A 23,579-nucleotide genomic window follows, 5' to 3' on the forward strand; every position below is an offset into this window, starting at 1 on the left:
GAAGACTAGTTTTAGAGCGATCTGCCAATTTCAACCACTGCTTTATTTGATAACTCAAGCGTCACCAATTACTTAACCAGAGCTAAAAGGAAAGATTCTAAATTAAATTGAAGACATCATAAATAGAATAAAGCAAGCATAAGTCTGAAATACCTCAATTGCATTAATAAAAGCAGTCAAATCTAACATGGAAAGGTTCATAAACAAATAAAAGAGACAATAAATAAAAGCACATTGAACCTGAGATGAAGAAGAAAATATTCCTAATTTCTAAAAATCCTAATCCTAAATCCTAAGAGAGGAGAGAGCCTCTCTCTTTAAAAACTACATCTAAATTATGAAAAGTGTGTATTATGAATGTATGATAATGAATTAATGGATTTCCCCACTTTATAGCCTCTAATCTGTGTTTTCTGGGCCGAGAACTAGGTCAGAAACAGCCCAGAAATTGCTGATTGTGAAATCTGGTTCGTACAGGTCGCGGTAAAGTGACGCGGAGGCGTCATCCACGCGTTTGCGTGGGTTGAGATTCGCAGATGCAATGCGGGTGCGTCATTCACGCGTTCGTGTCACCTAACTTCAGGGCAGCTATGGCAAATTATTATTGTTGCGAAGCTCCGGATGTTAGCTTTCCAACGCAACTGAAACCGCATCATTTGGACCTCTGTAGCTCAAATTATGGTCATTTTAGTGCGAGAGGGTCAGACTGACAGCTTTGCAATTTCTTCAACTTCTTGTATTCCTTCCACTTTTGCATGCTTCCTTTCCATCCTCTGAGCCATTCCTGCCCTGTAATCCCTAAAATCACTTAACACACAAATCAAGACATCTAATGGTAATAAGAGAAGATTAAATTAAAGAAAATAAAAGCCAAAGATGCATGTTTTCAATCATAGCACAAAATCAGGAAGGAAAACGTAAACTCATGCAATTAGTATGAATAAGTGTACAAAAGATTGATAAAAATCCACTCAATTTAGCACAATATAAACTATAAAATAGTGGTTTATCAACCTCCCCACATTTAAATATTAGCATGTCCTCATGCTAAGCTCAAGAGAACTAAAAGAGTGAAGATGAATGATAGAATGTATGAAATGCAACCTATCTATATGAATGCAACTATATGCAAAGATGTTTCTACCTACTTGGTTAAAAGTAAATAAGTTCTCCAAGACAAAAATAATTCAAATTCCACTAATTCAAATCATACAGTGAAAATAAGTAAACTTGTAAGAAGATAGCTCATGAAAGCAGGGAATATAGAATCAAGCATTGAACCCTCACTGGTAGTGTATGTCTCACTCTAGTCTCTCTAGTGTATAGGGTAATTACTCTATTCTTCTCTAATCATGCTTTTTAAACTTTGCTCTTCATCTAACCAATCAACAAATATTTAATGTATTCATATAAACATCATGAGGTCTTTTTTAAGGTTGTAATGGGGCCAAGGCAAGGGTGAGGATATATGTATGGCTAAGTGAGTTATAAATTGAATCTTTGAGTAATCTGAGCTATCACCTAACATACATACGTTCTATATAACTTCTAAAATCATGCCTAGCTACCCATAATTTCCACTTTTGTATCACATACTCATGTATCAACTTTTCTTTTAATTTGTGTCACATATGCATTGATCTTAACATTGGGGTAATTTTTTCTTTTTTTATAGAGACATAAAAGTTAAAATAACATATCAATGCATATGGAATTTTTAATTTTCTGTTTTACATGAGTAGATACCCAAACTTCCCAATATTCAGAATTAGAAACATGATACATTCCCTTATTAACCCATGTTTCCACAGTTTCCCCACACTTAGTTGATGCACAACCTCTATCTTAAGCTAACCAAAGATTCAATTGGGATATTTAATTTTGTTTTTCTGCTTAAGGCTAGTAATGTGGTTATAAAACAAGAGGGGAGTAAAAAGCTCAAGGTGGCTAACAAGGGTGACATAAAAGGGTAGGCTTTTTGGGATAAGTGAGCTAAAACAAGTAATGGCCTCAATCATATGCAAGCATGTAAATACACTAAATATTGGACATATAGATTGGAACAAAATAAAGATTACAATCATAGAGAAGAAAACACACAAGAATAAAATATTTATGGTTAAATAATGTAACCATGTAAATAAGCTCAAATTCTCACAGGGTGTGTGTTCTTTAGCTCAAAAACCATGTTCTAATTTACAATCTTCAAACAAATTTAACACATAGAAAATTTTAATTTTTAATTTAAATTAGTGAAATATTATAAAATAAAGTCTTGAAAAGAAATTTATTACTTCAACCAGGTGGTGGTAAAATATGCACAAAATCTAACTATAATGCAATTAAACATGTAAATGCAAGAAATAACTATAGAGAACTTTAAACATTAGTGTTGAGTCAGAAAATAACAAACCCATGGAGATCGGTATCGACCTCCCCACACTTAAAGATTCCACCGTCCTCGGTGCATGCTAAGATGTACAAGTGGACAGGCTGCTCCAACTGATGTCTTTCTCTATAGATTGTGTAGATTGACTTGCCTGTCTCTCTAGTTAGAAGCTTTTTCTCTCTCTTCGTGGTGGCCATCCTGAAAGAAGAGAAAAAGAAAGGAAAGTAACCCAAAAATAAAGATAAGAACATAAAAATATGGGTGTTAATGCCAAATAATAAAGGTCTCAATTACATGGTAGCTACAACATGCAAGGGAGAAAATAGTAGAAGCAAAGGGCATATCAAGAGTGCAAAAATTGCAACAATGGGGAAGAGAGTGGGTAAAGAGAGATGATATAAATTCATGTCAATACAAAAGTAATACAGGTATAAAAGATAGGCATTGATTTAATTAATATTACCTAACAAGAATAAAACAAGTCACTAAGCACCAAGATAATACCAGAAAAGATACAACAGTTGAATAAGAAAATATAACACCAATGAAAAAGAAAAAGAAAGTAAGAAAGGAGGAAGAAAGAAGAAAAGATAGAAAAAATTAGGATTAGAAAAGAAAAGATAAGATAATTGGCGCTGGTCTGGATAAGTTGTGCGTCGCATATGACGCGGACGCGTGGGGCACGCGGACGTGTGACTCGATTAGTGCTAGTGGCCCGAGAGTAGCCTCGCGTACGCACAACTCTCTGTTTAAATGCATTTTTGCCAAAAATCTGGGGTGACGCGGTCGCTTAGTTGACGCGATCGCGTGGATGGCCTAAATTTGAAAACGACGCGGACGTGTGGCAGGGCTTGTGCTTCTAGCATGAGTCCAGCCCAATTCTAACTCAACTTTCGGCCATACACCCTTTTTACGTCGATTTTGAGGCACACGTTCGCGTAGGTGACGCGGACGCGTGGGAGGCATTTTTCCCACATGACATGGACGCATCAGCGACGCGGTCGCGTGGATCAATTTCTGCCAAAGGCACGCCTCCAGCCACGCTCTCGCATGACTCTTTGTTCAATTTTGTTTTCTTCTCAACGCACATTGACGCGGCCGCGACAGCGTCTTGCGTGCGATTTCTTCTCTTTTTTTATGCAGTATGCAGAATGCAAAATGCAGTGAATGTCATGCAAAAATTCCAGGTTCAATCGAAATTCAAAAACAGAGTAAAATGGAGAGGGAACGATCATACCATGGTGGGTTGTCTCCCACCCAGCACTTTTAGTTATAGTCCTTAAGTTGGACATTTGGCGAGCTCCTTGTCATGGTGGCTTGTGCTTGAACTCATCCTGAAACTTCCACCAATCCTTGGACTTCTAATAAGCTCTATCAATACCAAGTAAATTTACCAAGCGTTGATGAAGTTCTCCACAAGCTTTGAGCTCCCAAAATTGATCCTCATATATTCCTGGATCCCAAATCTTGTTTCTACACCCATCTTCAAGTTGAGCAATATTGTTCCATTCGGGTGGCAAGTAATCTGAATTCTCACTGAAGCAGCCAAATAACTTCTTAGACCCATTCAGTTGAGCTCTATACCAACCTTTGCGTTTAAACTTTGAGCTTCCAACCATAGTGAACCTTATAGGACAATTCTTACCACTGACCATCTTCCTCTTACTCTTAATGCCACAAAGAGCTCTAAGTTGACCATCTGTCTCTAGTAGCCCATATTCAAGTGGAATTAGAAAGCTAAGGGATATGAATTTTACCCACTTGAATGTTATGAAGGATGATGGCAACTTAGGGGGAGGGGTTTCTAATGAACTTGCAAGCTCCACTCCTTTGTGCTCTTCTTTGACATCTTCCACCTCCTTGCAAGCTTCTTCAATATCAAACCTCTTCCTCTTCGTGGATTTCTTCCAATTCAATATCATCTTCATTGCTCACCAAGGGCATAGGAGGTTGTTCTTCTTCTTCTTTAATCTCCATGTCAAGTCCAATGGAAGAGGCTTCAAATGTAGATAAGAATTCATCAATGATTGAATCCATCTCTTGATCATCCCCTTCAAAATCTTCAACCATGAGATGCCTTGGAGGTTGTACACCCTCCTCATCATTAGTTTCAAACGTCTTTGAAGGAGGCTCTATAACTTGGCTTTCCCATGGAGGTTCTGCATCACCTAAGTCTTCAACCACTTCTTCCTCTTCAATGGCAGGCGTAGCTTCTTCCAATTGTTCCAATACAAAATTGTGCTGCTCACTATCCACCGGAATGCCTAACTTCTCCTTCCTGCTACGTTCTTCAGTAGATTTTCCACATGAAGCCATGGGGGTTTCCTGAGTGTCCGAACGTCTGGAAGATAATTGATTTATTGCTTGCTCCAGTTGATGAAGGGTTGCATGAAATTGATCTACTGATTCTTTGAAGCGAGCCTGTGATTCTTGTGTTGATAAATATGGACATGGTGTATATGGAGGTGGTGGTTCCTGGGAGTAATTGAGTTGAAATTGGTGTGGTTCTAGATATCGTTCATAAGGTGGTTGGTATGATGGATGAGAGTTAAGATCATGTGGAGGTGAATGGCGGAAAGGGGCTTGTGAGTATGGTGGTTCAAAATTATATTGAGGAGGAGGGGGTTCATAGGCATATGGTGGGTCTTGTTGGTAACTACAAGGGGGTCCACCATATTTATCATCTTGTTATGCATTGTAGAATGGTCTTTGTCCATGATATCCTGGAAGGTGTTATTGCCTAAAGGGTTGATCAGATCCTCTTGGCTCCATCCATCTTTGGTTGTTTTGACCTTGATGCGCATTCCTGTTGTAATCTGCTCTTCCTGCAATACAATTTTAACTAGACTCATAGCCAAAGGAGTGAGAGTTCATAGTAGTAAGAGAAAATAAAAACAAAAACTAATAAAAAGAAAATATTTTGAAAAAGATTTGATTTTTTTTTGAAAAAATAAGATAAGATATATATTTTTTGAAAATTATTTACAATAACCAATAATAAGGCACACGTTTTCAATTCCCCGGCAACGGCACCATTTTGACGTTAGGATTTTTGCTAGTAAAGAATTTTATAAAAATATAGTCGCGTTGTAAGTATGGATTCTAAACCAACAGAAAATCCCTTCGTACAAATATTTTGGTTGTCACAAGTAACAAACCCCTAAATAAATTGATAACCAAAGTATTCAAACATTGGGTCGTCTTCTCAAGGAATTGCAGGGAGGTATGTTCTTATTATTGGTTATGAGTCTTGTAAATTAGGGGTTTTGAAAGTAAGAAAGAAGTATGTTAAATGATAAGAAAATTAAAATAGTAATAATAAAATAAAATTTTGGCAAGGTATTAGAACTGGAAGTCCTATCCTTATCAGTTGTGATGAGAATTGGATTTTATCCCACTTAGTTAACCTTTACTAAAGCAAAGGAAAGTCAAGTGGAATGATTAGTTTGATCATCAAGTCCTAGTCAATCCCTGTGGGAAGACTAGTTTTAGAGCGATCTGCCAATTTCAACCACTGCTTTATTTGATAACTCAAGCGTCACCAATTACTTAACCAGAGCCAAAAGGGAAGATTCTAAATTAAATTGAAGGCATCATAAATAGAATAAAGCAAGCATAAGTCTGAAATACCTCAATTGCATTAATAAAAGTAGTCAAATCTAACATGGAAAGGTTCATAAACAAATAAAAGAGACAATAAATAAAAGAACATTGAACCTAAGATGAAGAAGAAAATATTCCTAATTTCTAAAAATACTAATCCTAAATCCTAAGAGAGAGGAGAGAGCCTCTCTCTCTAAAAACTACATCTAAATTATGAAAAGTGTGTATTATGAATGTATGATAATGAATTAATGGATTCTCCCACTTTATAGCTTCTAATTTGTGTTTTATGGGCAGAGAACTAGGTCAGAAATAGCCCAAAAATCGCTGATTGTGAAATCTGGTTCGTACAAGTCGCGGCAAAGTGACACGGAGGCGTCATCCACGCGTTTGCGTGGGTTGAGATTTGCAGATGCGATGCTGGCGCGTCATTCACGCGTTCGCGTCGCCTAACTTCGGGGCAGCTATGGCAAATTATATATCGTTGTGAAGCTCCGAATGTTAGTTTTCCAACGCAACTAGAACCGCATCATTTGGATCTCTATAGCTCAAGTTATGGTCATTTTAGTGCAAGAGGGTCAGGCTGACAGCTTTGCAATTTCTTCAACTTCTTCTATTCCTTCCACTTTTGCATGCTTCCTTTCCATCCTCTGAGCCATTCTTGCCCTGTAATCCCTGAAATCACTTAACACACATATCAAGGCATCTAATGGTAATAAGAGAAGATTAAATAAAAGAAAATAAAAGCCAAAGAAGCATGTTTTCAATCATAGCACAAAATCAGGAAGAAAAATGTAAACTCATGCAATTAGTATGAATAAGTGTGCAAAAGATTGATAAAATCCACTCAATTTAGCACAATATAGACCATGAAATAGTGGTTTATCACTTGTCTATCCACAGGCCATGACTCGGATAGAAATTACTCGTCTACCCATAAAATCGCATCTCGGATAGGGATTACTCATCTATCCTCAAAGTCTCATATCGAATGGGAATTACTCATCTATCTAAAAAATTATAACTCGGATGGGGATTACTCGTCTATCCTTAGAATCTTATTATACATAAGGATTACTCGTCTATCCTCTGAATCTTATCATACATAGGGATTACTCGTCTATTCTCAATGTTATATCTCGGATAGGGGTTACTTATCTATCCCTAAATCCCTTACTCAATATCTCATCAATTCGTGTATCCCCTTATTCAACTCCCCTGATGCCGATTTTATCTTCTTTCACTTGCTAACCCTTACTTCATGACTCAAAACCTTACTAATAAATTTTAATAAGAGTTTTTAGAGGTTTGGAAAATCAGAGGAATGTTCAATAGTTCAAAAATAATGAATTTCCATCAAAATAATAGTTTTGGAGGTTTACAAGTTTACCGGGAAGGTCAAACGGTAAAAATTGGAGTTTTTGTACAAAACAGGGTAGTGTGCGTATGCACACAACAGAACGATCTTCCCAACCTGTGCATATGCACACACACCAAAAATTCTGGTTTTTTGCACTTAAGAAAATTTCAGTTTTCTGCATCTAATTTTCAACATTTATAACTTCCTCTACAAAATTTCGATTTCCACAAACTTTATACTATTTTAAAGCTCTTGAAATGATCTTTAATTTGAATTAGGTTTCATTCAAATCCAAAATTTGAGGCTCAAGTTATGGATCGCTGAAGTTCATTAAAAATCACGTTTTACCCAAAACGTTCAAAACCTCTATTTTCCAAATCCTCATTTTCAAACCAAACTTTCTCAACCCAAATCAACCCAAATTCCATACGAAATCCTTCCATGTCCTGTCCCTTTCTCAACCCATAAATATTCAATTCAATCAATTTTAAAACAACTTCTTAATCAAAAAATCATTTATGCATAATTCAACAATATATCACTATCATCACTCATACAAGCATCATTCTTAAAATTTAAATATCATCATACATCATCACACTTTTTATCATCAATACTTACCATCTCAATAATACATTCCCACACCTTCCAACTCCAATATACTCATTATTCAACAATTGCACTTACATACATACCACTCATCAAATTCTCAATTTATCACCATCATTATTCACAATCACCCATAATCAATCATCATACATTTCAACCCTTCACTCAACGATTCTAACCACAAGTCTATACTCCTCAATCATACATATCATACAACTTAACCTAGGGTTATCTAACATAAGTTTTCACGAAATATTATATATTACATACGAGAAACCAAAACCATACCTTGGCCGATTTCTACCCTAAGCCAAAGACACCTCAAATTGGTAAGGTCACAAGCCTTCACCACCAAGATTCAGCAACCAAGCACAACCCAAGCTTCCAATCACCTCAATTTTGTTTCACAATCACATATTCACTACCTAATACACATGATCACATTTATATACCAAATTTTGATACCTAAATACATACAATCAAGGGATTCACTAGGGTTTGAGGGTCCTTACCTTATACGTGCCTTAATCGAACATAAACTCGCAAATTCCTCAAGCTAATTTGAGCCTAAACACCAAGACATCAAGTTTTTATCACCAAACTCTCACAAATTTTGAAAATTGGGGAAAATGAGTGACTGAGATAAAACAAGATCTCTTACCAAAATTAATTACCGGGCTTTGTAAAGCTCGACGCGATGGACGCGTGACCACAAACGGTGTGGCGATCAGAGCTCCAGATTGGGAGATATGGCAAATTGAATGAAGAACAAGGGTTTGGAATCAATCTTCATCTTTCCCTTTACATGATCAACGTGTTTCTCTTTGGGTAAGAGGAGAATGGGCTGAAGCTCGTGTTTTAATAATTGGGTTGAGCTTTGGGCTCGGTTTAGGCCCGGTTTGACCAATTCTACCCGTTCGGCCCAATCTTGGGCCGAAATTTTTAAAATTTGTGTCAAAATTTTTATTTTAATTAGCTCTACCTCATTAAACTTTAAAATTCTATTTTCTAATTTATCAAATTAATAACTAATGTATTGACTAATTATTTACTAATTTTATAGATTTTACACATTGCATGATCTTTCAAGAATTAGTATCAAATCAAACTTTTTAACTAGATGTCCTTCTTTGGTCTTATATATCATTCATTCTTTCCATTTAGTAATTTTGTTTCATACTTAATGCTATCATATGTTGGTTATAGAGTGGTACCGACAGTGCACTAGGCCGCTTGTGGCAGAAGAAGAAAGTTGAGAAGTAGTAGTAGTAGTAGAGATGGTCAATAATAGTTTTTTTGGACGAAGTTCTTGCTAGAGACATTTTGAGTATTACCATCTTTATATTGTAGAACTTCTAATGTATCAACATACTATATTTTTAGTAGAGACATTTTGCTTATGGTATTTTTCTTCTAATTTGATAATATGATGAACTTGTTTATTTTTTGACATACTATGAATGTTGGAATATAAGTTAGATGAAAATTAGATGAAAATTTGTCTTGATTAAATTTATATTTATTTTGTATGAAAAAATCTAAAAACAATTCTGTTTTATATTACTGATGGATTGATAGATGAAAAATTTATCTGTATTTAGAGTTGTGAATGCTCTTCTATTCTCTAATTATCGACAGAAAATTTGTCAGAAAATTTGTCAAAAAATTTGATGTTTAAGCGAAATTGAGGAACGATTACCAAGGAAAAATTTGTTGATAACAGGAAAAATCTTTCATTAAATTGCCGACGAAAAATCTGACATTTTAAGCGAAATGGAGGGGACGATTACCGAGAAAAAATCTGTCGGTAACAAAAAAATCTGTTGGTAAATTACTGTCAGAAAATATGATGCTTTTAACGAATAGAGGGGATGCTTACCAAGAAAAAATTTGTTGGGAACGGAAAAAAATCTGTCCGTAAATTACCAACAGAAAAAAATCTGTCGATAAATAATTTTCGACGAAGCTTTTACAGAAGGACAAAATTTGTCGATAACCAAAAATTCGTCTGTAGTAAAGACCAAATCTATCTATAAATCCATCTGTAATAAACAGTTTTATAGTTGTGTATAGAAAATACTCTCTACATATGTAAAAAATTTGCCAATAATTCTAGTTTGAAAAAAAAAGTTTAATATCGTTATACGATTGTAATGCTATGAGAAGCTTCAAGAGAAAGGGAGCACGATTCTAAAAACTGGTGGCAGACCAACTCATAGTACAAAAGTTTGTCACGAAGTCACAAAACTAGATAAATAAAACACTTAATCAGAACTTGAAAAAAATCACCAAGAAAGTTTGGAGTATAATGCACGTAGTAATTAGTTCATGATCCATTTCCTTCTAGAAGATAAAATAAATAAACATCATGGACCCCCCAGAAAATATAAGCATTAAGGCCAAAACGATGAACAAATTTTCATGTAAATAGAAAGTGCCCCCGTTACTCTCTAGACAAAAGAAAAAAAATTGATATCCAACTCCATCTAGACAGAACAACAACGCCAAAATTCATTGAACATTATTTCAATTCATTTCGAAGTCCTCTTATCATTCTATTGGAATTACAAAACTTCTTATTACCTACATTCACTAAATATATCAATCTAATTCAATACAAAATTTTTAAATAACATGGAAAACAATTTAAAACATTATGCAAAAAAATCTCAACTTATATTTGAGAAAGGAAATAGCAGTAGGCTTAAAATTACTTATTGAGAACATGTCCTTCCAATAGCTTAGTCAAAATTTTATTATTCTCAGCAGACAGTCTTAATAAAATAAAATAATAATATATTAGTATTCAAATAAAATGAAATACCTCTTTTGTGAGCTTCTCAATTTCCTTTCCCTTCTTCTCCAACTCCTAATTGAGCTCCAAAACCTTGACCTCCCACCTCCTCACTTTCTTCCTCAAAACTCCAGAATCTTTCCATCAAACAAAATTCATTCATTATATACTATTGACATATATATTATTTGAGAATTATCAAATAAAATATACTTGTTATTTAGCTTTGAACTCTTTTTCAATAGTTTGTTCTTTATCCAACTATTTTATATATAAAAGAATGCCCTTTTAGAAAATATATAAACCTAAAATATACATAAAGTTTATAGCCATGACTTGAATAAATGCTAAATAGTTGAAGGAACTAAATATTATTGGCGATGGAATAAAATGGAAGATAAATATAAATAAATCTAAACCATAGCATCTATATTTCTAACGCTACCAAATACTAACATAACATAAAAGGAAAAAGTTACATAACACCCTGCATGCATATTCATGGGTCATGCGTACGCATGACCTCAATTTACTACAACATTCAGATTTTAGTTTAAAATACTAAATTTCAAACTCTCATAACTTGCTCCACAAAATTCTGTTTTCCCTCATCCTTATACGATTTTAAAGATCTTTCACCTAACTTTAATTTAAGACTAATATCACTCGATTCTAAACTCCAAGCGTCAGGTTATGGCCCGTCGAAGTTGGACAAAATTACTAACTTACCTAAAATTTGCATAAGTGTAGTTTCACAAATTCTCAATCCAATTCGGTTCAAAAGCATTCCAATCAAGATTGTGAGGACCGGACTCGTCAATGAACTGGTAGAGTAACTGGTTCACTGGTTTAATGGTTTGACCGGAGTTCAACTGATTTAATTGAATATTAAATAAAATTATTAAAAATTAAATATATAATTTCAAATATTTAGAAAAACACTATCAATCATCAATAAAATTATTAATGATATGCATATTAAATAAGTTATTAAGGCGACTCACTCATCACAAGTGTACCATGTCAATGCTCGCGCATGCTAACGCTGCCTCAGTCTAATTGTTTGTTATCAAGAACCCTATTATCCCCCTACAACAACCAAAAATCTCTTTGAACCCCTTTATCTTTCTATTGACCTTTCCAAACCAACGTAAATCAACTCTTAAACATTCACTCCCATTATAATTGACCTTTACTGATTTTAAACAATAACTTCGGGATGCTACCGATTGTCCTAACCCTCTTGTAAAATTCCCGGCAGTCACCCCTTGCCACTACACTCTTCCTTGCACAGTCCTCTACCACTCTACTCTTCTGAACGAACTCCGAAAAACTTGTAATTTCCATCAGAGCCACCGTACTCATCTTATCATCTCCAACACCATGTCCATTACCTCCTACATTTCCATTTTGAACTCATTGTCCCAACTCATCAGTAATAACTTACATAGCATCAGCCATATTCTCCAGAGCAGCTATAAAGTCAACTGGATAACCTTGCTCACATCCATGAAATGCCATTTAGGTCTGGTCCACACTGAACAAATGATATTAAGGTGAACTGTCTTAATATCTCAAGTATAGTGCTTCGAATCCCCAAAGGTATGCTCATGAATATTTATGCTATATATGTCAAGCAGACATCCTAATAGCATGTACACATAGCCCAGAATCTTCTCAGAAGCATAGTCGGTCTGTCGCTGAGGCTTTACGGGAAAGAACTACTCTGATACCATAATATAAAACCCTATCACACAAAAACATTACACTGCAGACATAAGTCAGAGGTGGCGAGATATTACGACACCTAAAAACAAAATACATACATAGTATTCGAAGATATATAATGTAACTAAGAGCTTGTGAAGAAGAATAACAAAACAATAATTATTCGTACCTGAAACGCCAACGATATACAGAAATATATATATATATATATATATATATATATATATATATATATAAGTCAAAAGGGTATACATAATAACACTAGTCTCGACCTGTGAAGACAAGACCGGCTAGATAATATAATACATCCCATAAAGATACAAAATACAGCATATTTCTCCATAATTAACCTCTAAGAGGGACATACAGTTACAATATATAAAAGTGGAGAATAACATCTAAATACATAATGAAAACCCAAAAGACTATTTTTACTTCTGAGAAAAAATTGGCACGCTCAACGAGTTCAACCACTTCTTCCTTTTCTTCAATAATCATCGGTTCCTCCAATTGTTCTAACACAAAGCAACATTCTTCACTTTTCACCGGAGTTTCCAATCTCTCCTTCATTCTATGCTCTTCATTTTATTCTCTACATGTGACCATGGGAGTGCTTTGAGGATTCAAGCATTGGGAGGCTAAAGTGCTTACTACCTTGGTTAAGGTAGTCACAAATTCTAGTGTCTCCCTTTGCATTTCTCTTTGCCCTTGAAGTATAAGACCAAGGGTTTCATCCATTGAAGATTAGGGTTGATAGGTGGTTTCATTGTTGTGGAGGAAGGGTTTATAGTAGGGAAGTGGTTCTTCTTGGTAAGGGTCTGGAGATGGTATGTATTGAGGCAGTTCTTGGGAGAAATTATGTTGGAATGTGGGTGGTTCTATATGTGGCTCATATGGCTCATATGGTTGTTGGTATGATGGATAAGGATTAGGATCATATGGAGGTGTTTGGTGGTAGAGGGCTTGTGAGTATAGTTGATGGTTATGTTGAGGATGAGGTTCATAGGTATAGTATGGTGGTTGTTGATTGTCACGAAGAAGTACACCATAACAATTGCCTAGGTATGCACCTTGGAATGGATCTCGCTCGTGGTATATTGGAGGGGATTGTTGCTAAGAGGGTTGATCAAATCCTTGTGGCTCCTCCCATCTTTGATTGTTCCATCCTTGATACATGTTGTCCTTGAAATTATCATTTCCTACAACATAATTATCAAGAGCAAATGAAAACAAAATGTAATGAAAAACAAAGAAAACCAAATCCTAATGATGAGGGAAAAATGATTCCATACAAACTCACTGGTAAGTATCCCGAGTCGCATCAAGTAGTAAAACTGACAAGAGTGAGGTCGATCCCATGAGGAATGATTGGATTAAGCAACTTTAGTTAGGTGATGAATTTAGTTAAGCTAACAAGTAGTGATTTGAGTGATTTGTGATTGATAGAAAGTAAATTGCAAGAAATTAAAATACTGGAAGTAAAATAGCAGAAGCTCAAATGGCAAGAAAGGTAAATTGCTAAAACTTAAAGTGCACGAAAGTAAAAGAACTGAATCCTAAATTGCAAGTAACGTAAATGACTGAAACTTAAAGTGCAGGAATTAAAAGTGCAGAAATATTAAATAGCAATGAAACTAAAATTGCATGAATAATAAAAGGATTTGGGTTTTGGGAATCAAAACAGCACTAAACAATGTAAATTGCAGTACATGCAGAACAATTACAGTGAAAGAAATTTAAAGAAGGTGATTCATCAGGGATTGGAGATACTATAATCCTTCATGAATCAGTTGTGTCTCAACTCCTTTCTCAATCATATGCATAGATCTATAGCGGATTGAAATTGATTGGATCCCAATTCCTTGGCAATCCAATCTCTCTAATCACAATCAATCTTGCCAATTCCTTGATCTAATTGTCATGCGAAGAGTTAGAGCATATTCTCTTATCTATAAGCCACACAAATTCTCAACACCTCAATTCCTCCTGAATAGTATTGGTAATGAGAATTGTGATAGATAGAGCTTCATTTCAAATGAAGGTGATTCTCCTTCCGAGGCACACACCCACATTCACCGAATTAAACCCCCTTCCGGAGTGAATAATTCACAATCAAAGCAGAAGAAACCCAATAGCTACACAATTCAATTAAGTAGAAGAAGAATTTTATTGATTCATTGGAATTATAATAGAGCTCCTCCCCCTAATGAAATTGGGGTTTAGTTCATTATTGCTCTAGTACCAAAACAGAACAAAAAAGTGCAGAAGATGAAGAACCGAAAGGAAATTAAAACCAGATCTAAAATTTTAAAGAAAACTGAAAAGGAAAAGTGAAGAAGAAATATATGCTGAAGAGATTCCCGAATAAAAGGTAAAAGTCCCCTAATGAAATTGAATTTTCTCCTATTTATACACTTTCTAATTTGGTCATTCCAGTACTTGAAGTGGGCTTTCTGGCCTTTGATGAAACAAATCAGAATGGGTCCTTAGTTGGTGTGGTTGGGAGCTTACTTCAGGAGAGCGTAGCGTTCTTAAAGTGAACGCTGCGTTCATTTACCTACGCGTGCGCGTCCTATATGCGTGCGCATCCCTTACAATGTTGCACCAACGACGCATGCGCGTACTGCATGCGTGCGCGTCGATGCGATCTTCAGCTTCAACCATGCTTGCGCGTACCATGCGTGCATGTGCGTCCTTTATAGCGTTCATTGATTGAACGGTACATTCGCGCCATGAACGCTCTTCACGTGTATGCACCCTGTGCGCGTGCGCGTGGATGGTAAAACTTCACTTCTGCGTTCCAGCGTCATGTACACATTCGCGCCAACCACCACTTCAGTCACATCGATGCGTGCACGTCATGCACGCGTGTGCGTCGTTGACCAATATCAAATCCCAACTCTGAAAGTATCGTATGCGTTCATTCGAAGTGAACGTTGCATTTGTGGCTTGTGAACGCTAATCCCTCACCCATGCATGTGCACCATGTACGCGTACGCGTGGATTGCCAACATTGTCATACTGCGTGGGGGCACCTTGTACACGTGCGCGTCACTTGCGAACACAACGTTCTTCAAATGAACATAGCGTTCATCTGTACCTTGTGTTTCTCTATTTTTAAATCTTCATCTTTTCACCTGTCATCAACCAAACCAGCAATCAAAGTCTCACCAAAATCACAAGGTTTTGTATCATTCATAATAATCAACTAAATTATGCATAAATCTCATGATTTTGTATAAAATAAACCATGTTTGTCCTCAAGTAAGAAAAGAATGCTAGTAAAACTAGAATAAGATGACTTGTCATCACAATACCAAACATAAACCTTGCTTGTCCTCAAGTAAGAAAAGAATTATGCACAAAGGTTCTTTAAATTAGAATGGATTGAAGAATAACTTGTAATGCCTTGTGAGTGAAGTGACTAAGTGACAGTGGGGTAAACTCTAAATTATATGCTCATGCAAGGGCTTCAGTGCTTACTAGTCCCTACATCTTGGAAGTCTTAGATCTTAGGACCATCATTCAAATGATATCATGGAGATCTCTCTATAGGTAATCACCTTGAAACAACTCATGGTTCATGTGTTTTGGCATTAACTTTAAGTGTCATGTCTCAAAGCGGTTCTTTAGATAAGCTTTCAATTAATACTCCCAAACCAGTTGGTTTTAGGGTATTAGGTGTTGAAGCACCTGATGAGCGGATAATTTGTATACTTTTTGGCATTGTTTTTAGTATGTTTTTGATATGATATAGTTAGTTTTTAGTATATTTTTAGTAGTTTTTAATTAAAATTCACTTTTCTGGACTTTACTATGAGTTTGTGTGTTTTTCTGTGATTTCAGGTATTTTCTGGCTGAAATTGAGGGACCTGAGCAAAAATCTGATTTTGAGACTCAAAAGGACTGCAGATGCTGTTGGATTCTGACCTCCCTGCACTCGAAGCGGATTTTCTGGAGCTATAGAAGCCTAATTGGCGCGCTCTCAACGGCGTTGGAAAGTAGACATCCTGGGCTTTCCAGCAATATATAATAGTCCATACTTTGCCTAAGATTTGATGGCCCAAACCGGCGTTCAAAGTCACCTCAAGGAATCCCAGCGTTAAACGCTGGAACTGGCACCCAAATGGGAGTTAAACGCCCAAACTGGCACCAAAGCTGGCGTTTAACTCCAAGAAGAGTCTCTACACGAAATTGCTTCATTGCTCAGCCCAAGCACACACCAAGTGGGCCCGGAAGAGGATTTTTATGTCATTTACTCATTTCTGTACACCCTAGGCTACTTGTTTCTTATAAGTAGGACCTTTTACTATTGTAAAGAAATCTTTTGATCACTTTTAGATCTCTAGATCATCTTTGGACATTTTAGTTCTTAGATCATTGGGAGGCTGGCCATTCGGCCATGCCTAGACCTTATGCTTATGTATTTTCAACGGTGGAGTTTCTACACACCATAGATTAAGGTGTGGAGCTCTGCTGTACCTCGAGTATTAATGCAATTACTATTGTTCTTTCATTCAAATTCCGCTTGTTCTTTATCCAAGATATCACTTGTTCTTCAACATGATGAAGGTGATGATTGACGCCCATCACCATTCTCACTCATGAACAAAGTGACTGACAACCACTCTTGTTCTACAAGCATTTGAGGCTTGGTGAATATCTCTTGGATTCCTGATTGCATGATGCATGGTTGATCGCCTGACAACCGAGTGCTCGCCTGACAAACGAGCCAACCATTCCGTGAGATCAGAGTCTTCGTGGTATAGGCAAGAACTGATGGCAGCATTCAAGAGAATCCGGAAGGTCTAACCTTGTCTGTGGTATTCTGAGTAGGATTCAATGATTGAATGACTGTGACGTGCTTCAAACCTGTAACCTACTGGGCGTTAGTGACAGACACAAAAGAGTTATTCTATTCCGGTAGGGGAGGGAACCACACCGGTGATTGGCAGCACTGTGACAGAGTGTGTGCATTAGCTTTCACTGCGAGGATGGGAGGTAGCTGCTGACAACAGTGAGACCCTATACGAGCTTGCCATGGAAAGGAGTAAGAAGGGTTAGATGAAGACAGTAGGAAAGCAGAGAGACGGAAGGGAAGGCATCTTCATGCGCTTATCTGAAGTTCCTACCAATGAATTACATAAGTATCACTATCTTTATCTTTTATGTTATTTTCGTTCATCACCATATATATCTGAGTTTGCCTGACTAAGATTTACAAGATGACCATAGCTTGCTTCAATACTAACAATCTCCGTGGGATCGACCCTTACTCACGTAAGGTTTATTACTTGGACGACCCAGTGCACTTGCTGGTTAGTTGTGCGAAGTTGTGTAATGCCATGGTATTGAGCGCACCAAGTTTTTGGAGCCATTACCAGGGATTATGAGAGTTGTGAAAAAGTATAGTTCACAATTTCGCGCACCAAGTTTTTGGCGCCGTTGCCGGGGATTGTTCAAGTTTTGAGCAAGCTTTTGGTAACAACGCCTGGGATTGTTCTAGTTTGGACAACTGACGGTTCATCTTGTTGCTTAGATTAGGTATTTATTTTTTTCGAATTCTTGAAGATGAATTCTAGAGTTTCATGATGATTTGTTGAAATCTGGCTGGCTGAGAAGCCATGTCTAATCTGATTGGACCGAGGTTTCAACTTATCACCACAAGAGCTTGTTGATTTCGTATCAATCTTGCTTTTGGAGCAGTGATTTGCTAAGGCTTGGCTGACCTTTGGTCATGTCTAGTGTTTTAGACCGAAGCTTTCTTTGGAAGCTTGGCTGGCTGTGAAGCCATGTCTAATTCCTGGACCGGAGTCTTAGACTAGCATTGCACTGATTCCTGGAATTCTCATTAAGAATTTTGATACCTTCTTTTTCCACTTAATTTTCGAAAAACACAAAAAAATTAAAAAAATAAAAAATCATAAAATTCAAAAATATTTCTTGTTTGAGTCTAGTGTCTCATCCTAAGTTTGGTGTCAATTGCATGCATTCATATGTCTTAGTGATCTTCAAGATTTTCTTGATGATTCACTTGCTCTGATCTTTGAATTCTATTGACTTGAGTATTTTGTGTGTCTCATATGCATTTTCAGTTCATTAGTGTCAGTAGTATACAAACTGCTAAGTTTGGTGTCTTGCATGCATTGTTATTTGATTCTTGTTGCATTTTAATTATTAAAAATCCAAAAATATTTTTAATTTGTGTCTTTTCAAGTCAATGATACAAGGGATTGAAGATTCAGAACACACTGCAGAGGAATTATACAGAAAAAGCTGAGCATTCAAAAATGCCTAGTGAAGAAGGCAGACTGGCGTTTAAACGCCAGCCAGGGCACCTGGTTGGGCGTTTAACGCCCAAAGAGGTAGCATTTTGGGCGTTAAACGCCAGAATGTATACCATTCTGGGCGTTTAACGCCAGGATGGTGCTAGGGGGAAGATTTTGTTTTCAAATCAATTTTTTTCAAGTTTTTCAAAATCAAATCTTTTTCAAATCAAATCTTTTCACTCAAATGTTTTCAAAATTAATTTCTTTCCTTTCAAAGATACTTACTAACAATTAATGATTTGATTGAACATTTTTTGCCTTTTCTGTTAAGGAAGGTTTTATGTTTGAATCATATCTTTTCTTGTTAGGCAAGTCACTAATTTTCCAAATCAAATCTTTTAAAATAATTTTCAAAACATATCTTTTAAAATGGTTTTCAAATCATATCTTCTCAATCACATCTTTTTAAGACAATAACCTTTCAATCATATTTTTTTATCATATCTTTTTCAAATTAGTTTTCAATCAAATCTTTTTAGTTTCTAATTTCAAAATCTTTTTCAAAAATCACTTGATTTCTCTTCCACTTTCAATTTCGAAAATTATCAATCAAATTTTCAAAATGTTTTCAAAATCTTTTAATTGAATTTTCGAAAATCCTCTTCCCTCCTTCTCACATCCTTCTGTTTATGGAGTACCACTCCTTCTAAATGCACAATTCGAACCTTATCTAATTAAAGTTCGAATTCTTCTTCCCCTTCTTCTTTCTATTTTTCTTTTCCTCTGACATTTCAAGGAATCTCTATACTGTGACATAGAGGATTCCACATTTTCTTTTCCTCTTCTCTTTCATATGAGCAGGAGCAGAGACAAAGGCATTCTTGTTGAAGCTGATCCTGAACCCGAAAGGACCTTGAAGAGAAAGCTAAGAGAAGCCAAAGCACAACTCTCTTTAGAGGACCTGACCGAATTCTTCAAAGAAGAAGAACCCATGGCAGCCGAAAACAACAACAATGCCAACAATGCAAGGAAGGTGCTGGGTGACTTTACTGCACCTACTCCCGACTTCTATGGGAGAAGCATCTCTATCCCTGCCATTGGAGCAAACAATTTTGAGCTTAAGCCTCAATTAGTTTCTCTAATGCAACAGAATTGCAAGTTCCATGGACTTCCAATGGAAGATCCTCATCAGTTTTTAGCTGAATTCTTGCAAATCTGTGACACAGTCAAGACTAATGGGGTTAACCCTGAGGTCTATAGACTGATGCTATTCCCTTTTGCTGTAAGAGACAGAGCTAGAATATGGTTGGATTCTCAACCTAAAGAAAGCCTGGACTCTTGGGAAAAGCTAGTCAATGCCTTCTTGGCAAAGTTCTTTCCACCACAAAGATGGAGTAAGCTTAGAGTGGAAGTCCAAACCTTCAGACAGAAGGATGGAGAATCCCTCTATGAAGCTTGGGAAAGATACAAACAATTAATCAGAAGATGTCCTTCAGACATGCTTTCTGAATGGAGCATCATAGGTATTTTCTATGATGGTCTCTCTGAACTATCTAAGATGTCCTTGGATAGCTCTGCTGGAGGATCTCTTCATCTGAAGAAGACGCCTGCAGAAGCTCAAGAATTGATTGAAATGGTTGCAAATAACCAATTCATTTACACTTCTGAAAGGAATCCTGTGAACAATGGGACTAGTCAGAAGAGAGGAGTTCTTGAGATTGACACTCTGAATGCCATATTGGCTCAGAATAAGATATTGACTCAACAAGTCAATTTGATTTCTCAAAGTCTGTCTGGAATGCAAAATGCACCAAACAGTACTAAGGATGCTTCATCTGAGGAAGAAGCTTATGATCCTGAGAACCCTTCCATGGAAGAGGTGAATTACCTAGGAGAACCCTATGGAAATACCTACAATTCTTCATGGAGAAATCACCCAAATCTCTCATGGAAGAATCAAGAGAGACCTCAACAAGGTTTCAATAACAATAATGATGGAAGAAACAGGTTTAGCGATGGCAAGCCTTTTCCATCATCTTCTCAGCAACAGACAGAGAGTTCTAAGCAGAATACTTCTGACTTAGCAACAATGGTCTCTGATCTAATAAAGACCACTCAAAGTTTCATGAATGAAACAAGGTCCTCCATCAGAAATTTGGAAGGACAAGTGGGTCAGCTGAGCAAGAAAGTTACTGAACTCCCTCCTAGTACTCTCCCAAGTAATACAGAAGAAAATCCAAAAGGAGAGTGCAAAGCCATCAACATGGCCGAATATGGAGAGGAAAGAGAGGAAGAAGACGCCACTGAGAAAGACCTCAGTGGGCGTGCACCACTCTCCTCTGAGTTCCTCAATGAGGAACCTTGGGAATCTGAGGCTCAAAATGAGACCATAGAGATTCCATTGGACTTACTTCTGCCATTCATGAGCTCTGATGAGTATTCTTCCTCTGAAGAGGACGAGTATGTTACTGAAGAGCAAGTTGCTAAATACCTTGGAGCAATCATGAAACTAAATGACAAGTTATTTGGAAATGAGACTTGGGAGGATGAACCTCCCTTGCTCACCAAAGAACTGGATGACTTGTCTAGGCAGAAACTGCCTCAAAAGAGGCAGGATCCTGGGAAGTTTTCTATACCTTGTACCATAGGCACCATGACCTTCAAGAAGGCCTTGTGTGACTTAGGGTCAAGTGTGAACCTCATGCCCCTCTCTGTAATGGAGAAATTAGGGATCTTTGAGGTGCAAGCTGCAAGAATCTCATTAGAGATGGCAGACAACTCAAGCAAACAAGCCCATGGACTTGTAGAGGATGTTCTGGTTAAGATTGAAAACCATTACATCCCTACTGACTTCATAGTCCTAGAGACTGGGAAGTGCATGGATGAATCCATCATCCTTGGCATACCCTTCCTAGCCACAGCAAAGGCTGTGATTGATGTTGATAGAGGAGAGTTGATCATTCAAGTGAATGAAGAATCCTTGGTGTTTAAGGCCCAAGGACATCCCTCTATCATCATGGAGAGGAAGCATGAAGAGCTCCTCTCAAAACAGAGCCAAACAGAGCCCCCACAGTCAAACTCTAAGTTTGGTGTTGGGAGGCTACAACCAAACTATAAGTTTGGTGTTGAAACCCCACATTCAAACTCTAAGTTTGGTGTTGGGAGGTTTCAACACGGTTCTGAGCATTTCTGAGGCTCCATGAGAGCCCTCTGTCAAGCTAATGACATTAAAGAAGCGCTTGTTGGGAGGCAACCCAATGTTTTATAATTAATTATTTTCTTTTGTTATTTTATTTTTTTTGTAGGTTGATGATCATAAGAAGTCACAAAAACAATGAAAAAAGCAAAAACAGAATGAAAAACAGGAAGAAAAACAGCACACCCTGGAGGAGAAGAAACTGGCGTTCAAACGCCAGTAATGCTAGCTGTTGGGCGTTTAACGCCCAGTCTGGCACCATTCTGGGCGTTTAACGCCAGAAAGGGGCACCAGACTGGCGTTAAACGCCAGTAAAGGGCAAGAACCTGGCGTTAAACGCCAGGAATGGGCACCAGCCCGGCGTTTAACGCCAGAAATAGCTCAAAACGTGATTTTGAGCAACATTTGGTGCAGGGATGACTTTTTCTTGACACTACAGGATCTGTGGACCCCACAGGACCCTACCATCACTCTCTCTCTTCTTCCCCCATTCACCAATCACCTCAACACCTCTTCCCCAAAAAAACCCCTCACCTATCAAACCCCATCTTTCTCTTCACCACTCACATCCATCCTTCATAAAACCCCACCAACCTCACCCTTCAAATTCAAACCACTTTCCCTCCCAAACCCACCCATAATGGCCGAACCATTTACCCCCCTCTCTCCTATAAATACCCTTCTTCAACTCTTCATTTTCACACAACCTAAACACCCTTTCTTCCCCCTCTTTGACCGAATACACAACCATCTCCCTCTTCTTCATTTCTTCTTCTTCTACTCTCTTCTTTCTTCTTTTGCTCGAGGACGAGCAAACATTTTAAGTTTGGTGTGGTAAAAGCGTTGCTTTTTCGTTTTTCCATAACCATTTATGGCATCCAAGGCCGGAGAAACCTCTAAAAAGAGGAAAGGGAAGGCAAAAGCTTCCACCTCCGAGTCATGGGAGATGGATAGATTCCTCTCAAGGGTGCATCAAGACCACTTCTATGAAGTTGTGGCCTTGAAGAAGGTGATCTCCGAGGTCCCCTTTTCACTCAAAAAGGGTGAATATCCGGAGATCCGCCATGAGATCCGAAGAAGAGGTTGGGAAGTTCTTACCAACCCCATTCAACAAGTCGGAATCTTGATGGTTCAAGAGTTCTATGCCAATGCATGGATCACAAAGAACCATGACCAAAGTGTGAACCCGAATCCAAAGAATTATCTCACTATGGTCGGGGGAAATACTTGGATTTTAGTCCGGAGAGTGTGAGGGTGGCGTTCAACTTGCCTATGATGCAAGGAGATAAGCATCCTTACACTAGAAGGGTCAACTTTGATCAAAGGTTGGACCAAGTCCTCACAGTCATATGTGAAGAGGGCGCACAATGGAAGCAAGATTCAAGAGGAAAGCCGGTCCAATTGAGAAGGCATGACCTCAAGCCCGTGGCTAGAGGATGGTTAGAGTTCATACAACGCTCAATCATCCCCACTAGCAACCGGTCCGAAGTTACCATAGACCGGGCCATCATGATCCATAGTATCATGATTGGAGAAGAAATAGAGGTTCATGAGGTTATAGCCCAAGAACTCTATAAGGTGGCGGACAAGACCTCCACCTTGGCAAGGTTAGCCTTTCCTCACCTCATTTG

The 23,579-nt window shown here is 37.4% G+C and overlaps 1 non-coding gene across 1 annotated transcript; it reads right to left on the minus strand.

The window, feature by feature from the left end:
• Window positions 1–20,148: 20,148 nt before the first annotated feature.
• LOC130971852 (small nucleolar RNA R71) lies at window positions 20,149–20,256 on the minus strand. The gene has a single exon (XR_009083057.1). It is a non-coding gene; the product is annotated as a small nucleolar RNA R71 (small nucleolar RNA).
• Between the last annotated feature and the right edge of the window lie 3,323 nt (window positions 20,257–23,579).

The sequence above is a fragment of the Arachis stenosperma genome, chromosome 3 (genome assembly GCF_014773155.1).
Source record: "Arachis stenosperma cultivar V10309 chromosome 3, arast.V10309.gnm1.PFL2, whole genome shotgun sequence".
In the NCBI taxonomy this organism is placed as follows: domain Eukaryota; kingdom Viridiplantae; phylum Streptophyta; class Magnoliopsida; order Fabales; family Fabaceae; genus Arachis; species Arachis stenosperma.